At 43.4% G+C, this 14,312-nt stretch overlaps 1 pseudogene across 1 annotated transcript in view; it reads right to left on the reverse strand.

The window, feature by feature from the left end:
• Positions 1–3,745: 3,745 nt before the first annotated feature.
• The window catches only part of LOC308420096 (sentrin-specific protease 5-like), a 30,961-nt pseudogene continuing 20,394 nt past the window's right edge, over positions 3,746–14,312 (reverse strand). The window contains exons 3-5 of the transcript in view: positions 9,507–9,619; positions 6,263–6,371; positions 3,746–3,906 (exon numbers count right to left, since the gene is read on the reverse strand). The product of the transcript in view is annotated as a sentrin-specific protease 5-like (transcript). The remainder of the gene's footprint in view (positions 3,907–6,262; positions 6,372–9,506; positions 9,620–14,312) is intronic.

Raw genomic sequence — 14,312 nt, forward strand, 5'->3', positions numbered from 1 at the left:
GACTTCCTCCATGTTGCCTCTCCTGGTTTCTCCTCTCCTCCACTCTCTAAATCTTTATTCCCACCTACCTTTTGTTCCAGTCCGATGACAGGCCTCGTGCCTGTCCTCTTATAATTCCAACCACAGAGAATTGTTCCCAAGTAACAGTTAAGACTTCCATATGAGCATCATTTACAGAATCCATTGATATGGACAGACATGCAAGCTGCCAGACATGCAGCATGTGAAGTTGGGTTGGATTCAGAGATGCTCTGTATAAATTGTTATTACTAGCTAAGAGTAAGACAGGGATAACTAGAAATTTCTTCAGTCAATGTTTCTAACATTTGATTTCTTCTTGGAGTTCTGAGAACATGTTAGTCATGGACACACATATGGCTGTACAGGGATCTGTAGGGGAAGGCACTTGCTGACAAACCTGACAACCTGAGTTAGATCCCACAGACTTACATGGTGGATAGAGAGAATGAACCCCTCCTCCCAACACAAGTTGTCTTCTGACCTCTACACTCACTATGGCACACATCCCACACACATACACAGAAATAGACAAGTACAATAATCTTTTGCAATTTTTCCATGTGTGTGGAGTTAAAGCACATTCTCTCTGAGTTCTGCAAGGCAGTGCTAGGCTAGTGCTCCCAATGGGAGGGAGGCAATCAGTCTGAGGGTATCTTACTCTTGCTGTTGTGACAAAATACCTTGAAAAGACAACTTATGAGTTTATTTTACATCACCGTTTAAGGATTAGTTTAGCCCACTATGGTTAGAAAGTCATGCCCTGGGGACAGTAGGCAGTTGGTCACTATACATCCTTAGTCAAGGAACAGAGAGATGAAATCTGATGCTCACCTCATGTTTTATTTAGTTGGGAATTCCAAGTTATAGGATGCTAATGTCCATATTTAGAATGAATAAATCTTCTCACCTCAACCCATTCCAAAAATTCTCACAGACACAGAGGTTTGTCTCCTGGGAGATTTATCAAGGTAACCATCAATACCAATAAAGAGATTTCCAACATTTCAGATGATGCCCTAAGAAGTAGTGACCCTATAGTGAGTCATCATAGCACAGGGTCTGGGTCCATGTCATGTGACTGGTGGCTTGAATCAGTCATGACTGACACAACAGGATGGTCAAACTTGGCTTCTGTGGTTGCCTAGGCGGGCAAAGTAATGGTCGCTTTTCAAACAGTGAGACCCATTCCTGACTCTTTCCATTCTAAAGGCCATTCTGCTGCCTAGAGATGCATAGGCTGAGGAGCCTGTGCTTCCTCTGATGAGGACCCCGGCACAAGACAAATAATGTGGGAACTACGGGTCAGAAGAATGTGTGATGCTGCTGGTGTGTGATAGAGGCGTCACCCAAATAACCAGGAAAGAAGGAGATCTTCCTCCTAAGGAGAAGTCCTGCCAAGTTTGGAGAGACACATAGAACTCAGGCCAGCTTCAGGAAAAAGAAATGTATCTTGTAAAAGAATCCAGGTATAGATGCAAATTTTTTTTAAAAAAAAAGATATTTTAGGGAAGCATTAGCAGTGCAATCTGAATGGATTACATGCTAATACCTGTAGTCTGGAGACTCAAGCCTGAAAACGAATAACATGTAACATTTACGTGATGACTACTGTGTGCCAAGCTGTGTCCTAAATGTATTAGGCACATTAGCTTGTTTCATCCCCACAAAAACTCTTAGTAAAAATGACCTCTCCACAGACAAGGAAATTGAAGCCCAGAAAGTGAGGCCCCACAACTAGTTTGTACCAGAGCCAGTGCTGAGCTTTTTTAACCCATTGTGTGGAACTTCTCTGTCCTACCAGCTGGTAAAAAAAACAGTTACAACTAGCCACTGGATTTTTATACCAAGGACTTAGGACACAATGATTTTATTAAGATCTAGAAGTAATCTGAGTGAGCTCACTGGCAAGTTAGAATCTCTGAACCCAAGGTCCTTAAATTAGAGTTTTCCAAAAAAATCAGAAGCAAACTCAGACATATTCTCCTGAAGAACATTGAGGCCATCAGGAGAGTTTGAAGGGCTTTAAGCTGAATGATGATAAGAACACATTTGTCCTTAGATCGTTTCTCTTGGGGTGTGTGAATGTAGAGGTGGTTGGTCCCTGATAGCACTCCCTGAAGTCTCCACTAGGAACAGATACTTGGAAAAGTCAATGTGACAAAGTCTAGATGCTCCCAGTGGGGCATCTGGGCAGCTGGAGCACTTCCAGAAAGCACTGAGAGTTAGAGTAAGCAGAGAGGCTATTTGCATAAAGAGGATGTGGGAAGCCAGAACAGTGTCTAGCTTTCTGCAGCAAACTCTAATCTCAGGATAACCATGAGACAGGTAAGAGGACCTGATCAGAAGATTCCTGGAGGGCTCAGGCCCTGCAAAGAACAAAGGACTCAGTCACTCAGACAGAGGGTATGGCCCAGAGTGAAGGAAGAGCCTATTCCCACCAGCAAGACTTTAGATCCTTATGAAAGAAAAGGAAAGCACCAGAGGCTGACACCAACTTCCAACATGAACTGCCCACTAGCCTTTAGGTCTCCACAGGATTTTGAGTTTGAGCTGAAATTTGGTCCAAGAAGAAGTTTTAGGATCTTGATTGAACTGAATGTACTGAAGGAGCAGTACATTGTTGTAGTAAATATGTAAAAGAACCACCAACCCTCACTATCACCAGCATCCTAGAGCCACATGGTATTTGCTGGTATTTTCATCTTAATCAGCAACAGGTCTCCACCCTACTCCTAAATTCTCAATTTCCATCCCAGTCTGCTGCTGGCTACTCTCTGGTCCCAGCAGCAGCCAGAGCTCCCTGCTGTGGACTCTGTTTACATTCCCAGCAACCAGGTAAAACCAAATCTCTAGAGGCTTGTAATTCATCAATCAGATTTTTATCAGCAAATTCTCACTCCACAAAATGTCCACACAATAAACTCAGAACCAATTGTTATTGATATAAACTGCCCACCTAGATAAAACAAATTGTTCTATAATAATTCATTCCTTATAAGATACTCATAGCTACCTGTGGCTATTTAAAGCCACACGGTGGTGGATGATTTTCTTCTTCCTCTATCTTGGCTTCTTCTCCACCTGTCCTATCTCTCCTGCCTTTCCAAAACTGTTCCCCACCTTACTTTTTCACTGTCCAGTCACAGCCCTTGCCTTATCTTGTGCCTGCTCTCATCTGAATATCAACATCAACAGCACATAGTGCGGAATGCTAGCACAAGCTGAAGTGTAAGCCCCTGAAACTCCACACTTCCCATGTTTTTATCTCAGTACACAGGACACCAGAAACAACTCAAGTAGTAATATCTGGGCGAGACCACTGGAAAGATTCAATTTTCTAAGCCCATGGTCTTTGAATTAAATTTCTCCAGAGAGTCAGAAGCATGCTCATAGAGGTTCTTATGAAGAATCTGCTCAGAGATTAACTGTGGCTAAGAAGACTCACAGTAAGCTGGAACTAGGGAAGATCATGGTCTGGTTTCCAAACAAGGGCATAGGCCCAAGTTTAGAAGTTTTGATATCAAAGGACTAGAAAAACAGGATATGATACCCAAGCAGGGAGCAGACACATTCCCTGTGGCTTTTTGTTGTGTCCAGACCCTTGCAGAATTAGACAATGCCTACCTTCATTGAAAGGGAGGCTTTTCCTCATTCTGTGATCTCAATTTTAGTCTCTTCTAGAAACACCCTCCCTAGCACAACCAGAAATAATGATTCTCAGATTTCAGGGAACCCAGTCAAGCTGATGCATCATATGGACACGCCAAGTAACCATTCTTGCATCTGCCCCGTCAATTTCTTCTGGCTTTCCTGGTCGGAACCAGGAAGACACTGAGACATGCCTTCCTCCATCCAACACGAGCATGGAGATCCCTGACATCCAGCCTATAAGATGTCAAGCAGAAAAAGAAGTCCAGAATGGAAAGAGTGTCCTGTAAGGATCATGACAGAAGGTGTGGCACAGCGTGTAAGAGCACCACAGTCAAACCATCTGGCACATGCACAAACAGTAATCTCCTAATTGCCAAGAGGACATTCAATGGCTGAGAGATTAGTGAGGGTCAGATCTCACTCCTTCTCAGAAAGATGAGCAGCAAAAAGCTAAAGCCACCGAGGCAGCAGAAGGATCACGAGCTTTGGGCTTGTATTTTCATCAAGTATTTCTTAGCCTGCTTCTATTGTAACAATACAACTGGGACTGCATCACAGAACATGCAAGCCAACAATCACAACCTGAAGATAAAAAAGTGGAAAAAGATTTATTACTTACAACAAATAAGGAGCGCTATAGTTCTTTACTGGCTTCAAGCTTTATTAGAGAGACTATGTATATTCATAGAGGAAAGTACATGTTGGGGTAAGCATCGTCTTTTTGTGAGTCTGAAATGTCTGCCCAAGAGCTCATATTTTTAACACTACTGCTGCAGTTGGAGGCAGCGCTTTGACAGTCTGTGAAGCTTTAAAGAAGTACAGCCTGAATGGTAGGTCACTGGGGGAGAGCCTTGGAGGGCCTTGCCCCCAGTTCTGTATACTGTCTACTTTTCAGTCCACCATATATGAGCAAGGCTACCATGAACTCCACCATGTCTTCCCTGCTGTGAGAAAATGAGCCCCTCTGAAGCTGTGAGTAATTAAGGCTCATGTTTGAAAGAATGAATAGCAGACAGGAGTGCCTCTCCAAAGAGAATTTACTGTGATAATGAGCAAAGAATGAATGGTTTTTCTCTAGACCCAGGCTGGTTCATCATGAAATGTTTAATCCTGTCTTCCTTCTTTTCTTCTTTCCTTCCTTCCCTTCTTCCTTTGTTTCTTCCTTGCTCCATTTTCTTTGCTTTGATGGTGCCTTTGGCCTAAGTTAAACTCCTTATATAGCCAAGGATGCCCTTGAGCTTTGGGTATTCCTAACTCTACTTCCTGGATTGTGAGATTACCAATGTGTACCACCACACAAGGGTTATTATTTTAGGGCTTCCTGCTATCTAGGCAAGAATCCTACCAACTGAACCATATTTCCAACCCTTTACTATATTACTCCACAAACAACAGAAACAAGGTGTTAATAAGTACCTTAACAATGTTTTAAATAGTTCCCTCAACAGACACATACAACTGTAGAGGTTATATCCTAAAAGTGCCCACCTCCCATAGCTACAACTAGCCAGCACTTAATTTTGCACATATTATGAAAGATATTATTTCATTGGCTTGAAATGGAAGGAAAATATCTTGACCCTCAATACTTAAAAGGAACCGCGAAATCCTGTATGAGACATATAGGTCCTTATGCTCACTTAAAAGCACTTGGAAAAACAGAAATCTAAGCACCCAAGATGTCTCCTCAAAGGAAAGGATGTATAAGCTGTTTCCCACCCAGAAGACTGGGAGCATGCATGGTTGACACCCTGGTGATCTTTGCACCAACCGCGTGGCCATGAGACACCAGATCCTTTTCCCCAGTCCCTTATCACCACGTTTGTCTCAGTCAATCTATGACACTACCCTCCCCTCAGACTCCTAATCTGAGCATGTTTTCTCAGTTAATCAGCTGATCGATCTTTATGGACGATGCCACTTGTACTTTACAAAGAGTTCCGATGCAGTCACGACCATTGCTTTGTTGTACAAATGTGATTGACTTAATTATCACCAGGAAACTTATTTTTCCAAAGTGTGCTGTACTTAAACATGCCTTAAAAGGTCCCTTAGCTCAGGCTCCTAAAGTTAGAACCAACACCAACTACTGAGTCCTCTGGAACTGAACCCCCTTCTTGCCTCTCACAGATGGACACTGCTGGCCATGGTGTTTCCAAAGACCCTGGCAAAGTCGAAGCAGAAAGACATAATTCCCTGTTAGCTAGAAAAGAAAGAGATGACAATGAGGGAGGAGACATTTCTCTACACTGCGACCATCAACAGACTGAAAAGTCCTCCTGAGGGTCTCCACTCAAGCCAGACGTGATTCTGTAGCTTTGAGAATGAAAATAATTTTAGGGCTAGTCAGGTTATGAAATAAGTTGAGGATTTTATTAGGGATATTTTAATTCAGGGTTATAGAGAAGGGTTCGGAAACAGAGGGGTTCCCTGAATAAAGTTTGACATACAGGGTAGAATTACATGCTTCGCAGGGGAACATAGATGGAAGTAAGCAGTGCCAAATATGGGAATAGGTTTCTCAAGGGAGAGGAGACATTCATTGTCTTGGCATTAGCTGTTGTTTACCAGGTTTGTGGCTCTCACTTACCTTTCATTATTGGTGCTAAGAAAGCCTCACCCCTCTCGCTTTGGTAAGAATGGGTGACATAGGAGAAATCTTCAAAGGTGCTTCTGATGGAAATATAATCTGATGAAACCTGAAACAAATAGAGTTGCACAAGAGGATTAGTGCAGTTGCTTGCCCTGTACATTAATGGGTTTTCTGTGTGGTTCCTGGGAGTTTTCAGCTGTGTGCCTAGGAAGGGTGAACGATCAAGCTGGTAATCCTGGTGAAAGGCTTAAGCCAGATGCCTCCATACAGTCTTCTTTTCTTAGGCCCCCAATTTTCCCTGAATCTTCACCTTGCCTCCAGACAGTCTCAGAATTTTAGACCATTGCAGAACAGCAGAAATGAGACAAAGCGTAGCAGTAGACAAACCACCAAAATGAAAGAACCTGATTGTCTCATAATGACAAACCAGGACAGCTACGGAGCCTCCTTGAACGAGTTGTCAATATTCCCTGTCTTCTTATTCGAAAGTCAAGGTAACAAGTCAGCATCTGCAAACCAATGTTTTAATCCGCACCCCTACAGCCTGGAAGCAGCCTGGCCCTGAGAGGTAAAGCTGGCTGTGTGCACAGAACCAGGCTTAAATTACTCTATTCTTCCTTTTCCTCTCCCCTCCACTGGCTGGGAGTCGTGGAGCATTTCCATTTGAACTTGCATTTAGAATAGATGTGTGAAGATCTCACTATAAATTGAGAAGTAATCTCATACAGCCTTAAAGCTATAAAATACATCCTTTTACATTTCTTACATGGACAGGCAAACCCTTTCCCCACCATGGCATCCCCAAAGCTGGAAATGTTCTGAAACTCTAAATTGAAAATGATAATGAAGCGCATTACTTTATATGCTAATGTTAAAAATGAATGAAAAAGCAGGTGCCCAGGAAGTGTAAGGCCAGTCTGGCCAATTTCAAGCCAGGTTATATAGATAAACAAAATCTCAAAAAAGGAATTAAAAAAAACAATTTCATATATACATATATATATATATATATATATATATTTACTACATATATATTAAGTTTTTAATTGATTTTTATTAGCTTACAAAGAAGTAGTTTTCTTTGTAATATTTTCACATATATGTGTATATATTATATGTGTGTATGGTTGTGTATGTGCATATTTTTCTACCCCATTGCCCTCTTTCATCTTCCCCCTTCTTCTTTGCTGTGTACAAATATCCTCCAGATTGACCCATTCCATCCTTCATAGAATGTCATTAAGATAAGAAGTAAGCAACTCAAAATGACTTTAGGAAGTTCCTGAAACTGACCAGATTCACTGGGGCCCTCACACCCCAAACACACACACACACACACACACACACACACACACACACACACACACACAGCCTGGGAAAAACAGAGGTAAGACCAGCAGGTTCAGAGATTAGAGGAACTAGAAGAAACAAAAACCAGCTGAGCTTCCTGGACCTGAGAAGGAGCCTCCCTCAACTGTTGAGGTAGTGTCCTCCCCAACCCCCCATCCCCCCCTCCAGCCTTCCCCAGGGGCCCCCATGCTGAGGTGGACTCTAGTGATGCAGCTTTCTTTTTCTTTGTGAAAGTAACTGCTCACCAGCCTCCTATAAGTAACCCAATTTAAAAAAAAAAAAAATTGTTTCACCAAACTTTGATTTGTTGTTCATTCTTTATAGATATTTAATTCTCTATCAAAAACGAAACAAAACAAACAACAAAAGCCTGCCACCCAGCACTCTGTTGTTAGTTTCTCTCCACCCCAAAAATTCCTCCCATTGTCTTCTTTCTCCCACCTCCTTTGTATTAATTGAATGCTTCCTGACAGTTTCATACCTGTACACGGATGACCTGCATCCCCTCCACCCTCTCTTAGCTCTCCTATCCCTTCCCCTCTTTCCTGGTGTGTTCTTGTTTTGTTTTGTGAGCCACTGATTTTAACCAGGGCTATCTGTGTGTCTGCAGAACTGTCCCCTGGAGCCCAGTTGGCTCACCTTGGGCACACAATTGAAGACTATGACTATCTCTTCCCCAGAATCCACTGGTAGCTAGGAATTGGCAGAGACAGCCGGACACCATGAACCTTTTCCTGTCCTCGGTTGGCTGTTGATAAGCGCAGTGCTGTGCATATCCCGTGCTTGCAGACTCCACTGCTGTGATGTCACCTTTGCAAGGCATCCCTGTGCCCTGAAGATAGTGTTTCACAGCCCCCCCCCCCCCAATCTTCCTGCCCTGAATTCTTTCTGTTTCTTCTTCCTGGGTGTTCCCTGAACCTTAGAGAAAATGACATAAATGTCCTGTCAAAAAATCTTAATTAAAAATTTTTAAACAAATTTAAACAAATGAAGCCTCACGGCTGTTGGTGTTGTTTTAATTACACTTTTCAGAAGGGAAAACCTTTTAACTTGTGCGGGCGTGAAATGTGGAGAATATAATTGCTTAGGATTCCCTAAACTGCACTTCGGGAACACGCACTGCAAGACTCGTGGTGCAGCTCATTCTTTTGAGGAGTGACACATTTTGTTCCAGGGACAGTTAAAACAAATGCAAACCTTCAAGACATCTGGACCCCTTACCTGGACCCCTATTTCCTGACCTTGATGTGCCTCCCTATAAAGACCAGATACGCAGACCAAGCAGAGAGAAGACAGAGGGGTCTTTCTCAGTTTTCCTTCCACTGCCCAATCTTGACTTATAAAGATCTAGCCTCACAGTGTTTTGACGCTTGTGAAAAGTCCCCTGGTGCAGGAACTGGGCCTGAAACAATGACAGCTCCAGAGTAGAGGAGGAAGGAGAGGGGCATACAGGCCACACCAGAGATCAGTATGTTTGCAGTGTGGAAGGTGGTGAGGTCCCTGGAAGAAGGGGGTACAAGGACATTCCTGCTTGCACTTGGCAGTGAACCCGGTTAAGGCTGCAGAGCTTTGCAGATCCGAATCCGCAGCTGCTGGTGCTGCGGATCTAACGTCGTTTTGGGGAAGCTCATCAGCTCCAAACTTTATGAAAACCTGACGCGTGAAAAAAGAACAAAGGAAAGTCGAGAGGCTCATGTATATCAAAGGAAGGGGACTCGGAGAAATACTGTGGGGGGGGAGAAAAGAAAAATTCATCCCTAAATGCTTCCGAATCCTACATGCTGAAGCAGCCTCCGTCGACGCAGCTGTGACTTTGGATGTCTCCTTCTCTTTAACTGCCGCTTTGATACCACTGCCTTTTGAAGTCTCTTTTTATATATTTGTGATTTACTTGGGCAATGGCTAGAACTTGCTGTGGCTGCTGTTTACCCTCACGTTGGGCTCTCCCGTTTGGGAAGGCAAAAGGCAGGTCCGCGGCCGCCCTCTCCTGGTGATTTCGCGGAACTTTGGAAAGGAGGTCTGAGAAGGTTGATTTTGTTTGGTTCAGCGATTTTTTTTATTAAAGTTTACCCCCTTAAATATACTCATCAAACGTTAACATTAACCAGAGTCTCTTGGAGGACTCCTTAAAGACAGAAGCCTGGGTTCCCCCCACAGAGTTTCCACTGGGTCTTGGGTGGAGCCCACTAATTTGCATTTCTAGCTCAGAACCACTTCCTTGTTACACAAGTCACTGGGCAGCATTTTACCAAATCGGTCTTTCTTATTCTGTAATAGAAGGACTCTGGGAGATGAACAAAATGAAAACGTTGCTCTTGCTAGGGTGCTGTAAGATGTGAAGTGTTTCCTTACACTAGGCTCATGACTAAGGCCCCTTTTAAAAAATATATTAACAAGAGAAAGCAAACCAATTTATGTAATAAGAGTTCATGTGACCTCAGAATCTTCAGAATTGGAAATCCCCAGGAGTAGGGAAACCTGTGTGTTGTTTAGATAATTATGTTTATTGTCCTTTTTAAATTCTGTGTGTCTGTGTGCATGAATTCGGAGGTCAGAAGAATGGATCCCCTAGAGCTGGAGTTACAGGTTGGTTGTGAACTACCCAACATGGGTGCTGTAAACAATCCCCTGTCGTCTAAAACAACACACTCTTAACCCCTGGATCATTCTCCGGAGCCTAAACCTGTGAGTTTCAATGTGTTGGTCTGAAGAGGCAGTGACAATGATGGGGATCAGGATGGGACAGGAGCTCTGACCTAAAGATAATAAAGTAGGAAAACTCTGTCCTGCTGAGTCCCCTGGGTCTTCAACTTCTTTGTTCCCAATAAAGGTTGACAATCTATCCCCATAACCTGCTTGGGGGAAAGGTCAGAAAATTCTTAGTAGGTTTTAGGATCTTTATCAAGGGAGGTGAGAAAGGAAGGCACCATCCATGCTGTGGTATGCAATCTCCATCATTTTATCCCATGCCCAGATGCCCATACTTAGTGTGTTCTGAACTCCATCAGAGTCATGAATACAAGTCTATTACCCAGAAGCCAGTGCACTCTCCACTAAAGGACAATGCATTGAGCTTTAACCCTAGTATGAGTTGGATGTTAATCTCTCCCGTCCTGTCACCTAAGAGGAAAAGCATGCCTCCAAACACTGCTGAGATGGTTGACTCAGCAAGCAGTCCCCACACCCACACCCCCTGCCTTCGGCTCCCATCCACTCAGCAACACCAACCTCCCATAGAAACAACGGCACACAAGCGCCCAGTGATCAAATCATGGCCCATGAGACTTCAGTGGATGTAAGGACTGTGCATTGGGCAGGAGCAACTTCAAGAAAGCTAAGCCTTTAGTTGTTGCTTTAAATCATCTGCTGAGTTCTCATTGCCCTGGGGAAGGCTCTTTGGGCTTGGCACCGCAGTCATGACCCTTAACTTCCCCTTTCTTCTCATTTCATGCTCTGCCTGCTCTAGTTATAATTTCCCTTTCTCTCTTCCCTTTACACCTGTGTGTCATCTACCTGAGCCTCTGATGTCTCTCACTTATTTGAATAACTTGGTCTCGTCTGTTCAGGATTCAGCTTAGATTTTGGGGGAAAGGGGACTTTAGCATTGTGAATTTCATGACTAAGAACCTTACATCAAAGGAAAAACCAATTAGAGAAATAAGTATATACTTAATAAAAGTTGAATGTGGCCCAGGAGCCTTCAGAAACTAAGGCTTCATAGGGTGTTATATACACACTATTTAAAAGACAGAGGCAGGAGGATTGAGAGTTCATGGCCATCTGGGTCATCCACACCTACATAGAGGATGCAAGGCTGGCCTAGACTATTTGTGACCTAGGAGAGAGATATGGGAGGGAAATACTGGAAAAGCAAAGGGAAGGAGGGATAGAGAGAAGGAGGGGGGGAGAAAGAGGGGGTAGGGGGATGAAATGAAGGGGGAGGAAATGAGAAAAATTAAGACTCAAAGGAACAGGAAAATCTATGTGTTCTTACAAACAGTTGTACAGAAGTGTCACTAGAGGGCAGGACAATGTGAGCTGATAGGAAACTGTGGGGAGCTTAGCCAGGCCTGTTGGCCCAGATTTCCTGTGTCTTTGTGTTTCTGGAAATAACAATATTGCGTTCTGGCACACAGGTTTTATGAACTATTTTAAGGCCAAGCCAGTTGGACTTTATAGAGTACTCAGGAGCTGGGGGCAAGAGTGGGAGAGGAATTCTTTCTAGTGTCTATGACCTGTTTTTATTGTTCTCTGAGATGCTAGGATACTGTATTCCAGAGTGATATGTCCAGACTCAACCAACTTCCAAAACAATTGAGTTTAACTCATTATGACACTGCCTAAGTCATGGTGGTACCTCCTCTATACTCTACCCCAGGAATCTTCTCTCCTCTAGATGCTTGCCCCCAGGGATATATAACCTTTTCACCTTTGTCCTTTTGCTTTCAGTACACCATCTATGACCTAATTGGCCCTCAGGATGAGGTGAGTTGGGGACAAAACTAAATAGAATATCTTCCAAATATCTTAGCAGTCTGTCCTCTAGCAAGTCACACACAGTGTTTGCAACACAAGATGTGAGATGTGCCCTTTGTTTTTCCCCAACATCAACCTCACAAGCTGAAATTCTTTTAGTATTCTCATGGTAACCCAGAAGTGGTAGCTTATATCTGTAATCAAAAGATTTGGGACATGGAATCAAGAGGATTGCTCTAAGCTCAAGGCCAGTCATATTAAACCAGGCTACAAAGACTCTGTCTCAAAAGAAAAACAACCAACCAACTATACATACCACAACTACGCATACACATATATCACATAGAACAATTCTTAGGAGAGGAGAATAGCTCATCTTCATTGAGAACAGACTAGTTCATGTCACTCAAAATGTCTCTTTGGTGTTCACCAATGAATCCACCCTTCAAAGCCACCTTTAAGTGCATGTTCCTGATGACCCAAATTCTCCTTGCAATATTAGAGTTCAGCTTATTTCAGGTTTCAGTGTGGATATTTTTGAGGCACAGTTTTTCACTGGAAACCACTATGAAGCCCAGGAATGCATGCTAACAACCAGTACTCATCCTGCCTCAAGTTCGCATGTGCTGGGAGATTACAGCTCTGGACTACCATGCCTACTTGAAACCCAACTTGGTGAACTAACCCAAACAGCGAAGGGATATCTATCTGCAGGCTTGTCCCGACTTGTCTCCATGACTCTCAAAACACCTCCAAAAAAGAAACCCAAGTCCTCATTTATTTTGAGTGAGGATTTCTCTATGAGGTCCAGATTTCCTCTGTTTCCTTCATCGCAGGGCTTAGATTTGTTCCATAATGCACAAGCGTTGCTCCATCTGGCTCTGAAATCTAAAGGTTTTAGTCCGAGCAGAACAAAGGGCATATATTGAACTAGGCAGTAACTCTGTTTTAGCTCTTCCTGTCAGAGACGGCTTAGATTGAGGTCCATTTTCTATGCCCCTAGGCTTTTATAGAACTCTAGGGCTGCAGGGACAGCTAACAGAGCATGCGGTTCATAGGCCATCTTTAATCAGGGCCATGTGAGGCCTTCCCAATGGAGGAGAAACTATATTTAAAAACAAGTTTCAAGATCCTGAGTGAATAGAAAAGGTCATTTCATTATTTAGTGAGTAATGGCCATTTGGCTGTGCTGCCTGAAGCAATGCAGGTTTCACAGAAGAGCTACAAGTAGGTGTCTGATCTCATCCGGGACACATTATCAAGAGACATGTGCCTAACGGGGCAGAAACTATGGAACATTTCCCAGCTTGAGAAATGAATCAAATTGACTTTCCAAAGTCCTCCAGGAACACAACATAGAAACATGGGCAGGGAGCTACTCTTCTCTGGGCTGCTGTCATCCGTTCCAAAGGTATTTCCTGGGAAGTCACAGCCAGCCAGGCCGCTCCCTGGCACAATTATGTGTGCCATACAATTAAGTCACAAACAGACACTCATTTCCAGGAAATGTACTGAGCCTGAATCACAGTCACTATAATAAGCTTAAAAGAGAAGAGTGGGTATGAGAGTCCAGAGATAGAATGTATTCTGCCTGGTTCTGGAGTTAGTGAGAGTCCAGAGATAGAATGCATTCTGCCTGGTTCTGGAGTTAGTGAGAGTCCAGAGATAGAATGCATTCTGCCTGGTTCTGGAGTTAGTGAGAGTCCAGAGATAGAATGTATTCTGCCTAGTTCTGGAGTTAGTGAGAGTCCAGAGATAGAATGTATTCTGCCTGGTTCTGGAGTTAGTGAGAGTCCAGAGATAGAATGCATTCTGCCTGGTTCTGGAGTTAATTGACAGGCATCAACCTGGAAGAGTTCTCTCCCTTTCTTCATAACTTGTCAAAAGAGGCCAGCAGTTTGCAACTGACACCACTGCCGATGGGAATGAAGAGAATCGTGTGTTATTCCAACAGTAATTGATAGCACTGAACTGGAATTCCAGACTGATCACTTTACTACATGAGCTTATCTGGAAAGGGCAACTAACACTTCACAGGGATTTTTTTTCCCCCTTTCCTTATTATTTTGTCATTTGGTTGGTGGTGGCACTCATGGAGGTCTGAGAACAACTTTGAGGGTTCCATCCTTTCCTCCCTCCCCTGTTGAGCCAGACTCTTTGTTCAGCTCAGTTCCAGACCTGGTTGAAGCAGGCTCTCTTGCCCTGGTGCTCTCTGCTCTCC

The sequence above is a fragment of the Micromys minutus genome (assembly GCF_963924665.1).
Source record: "Micromys minutus genome assembly, chromosome: 4".
Taxonomy (NCBI): Eukaryota; Metazoa; Chordata; class Mammalia; order Rodentia; family Muridae; genus Micromys; species Micromys minutus.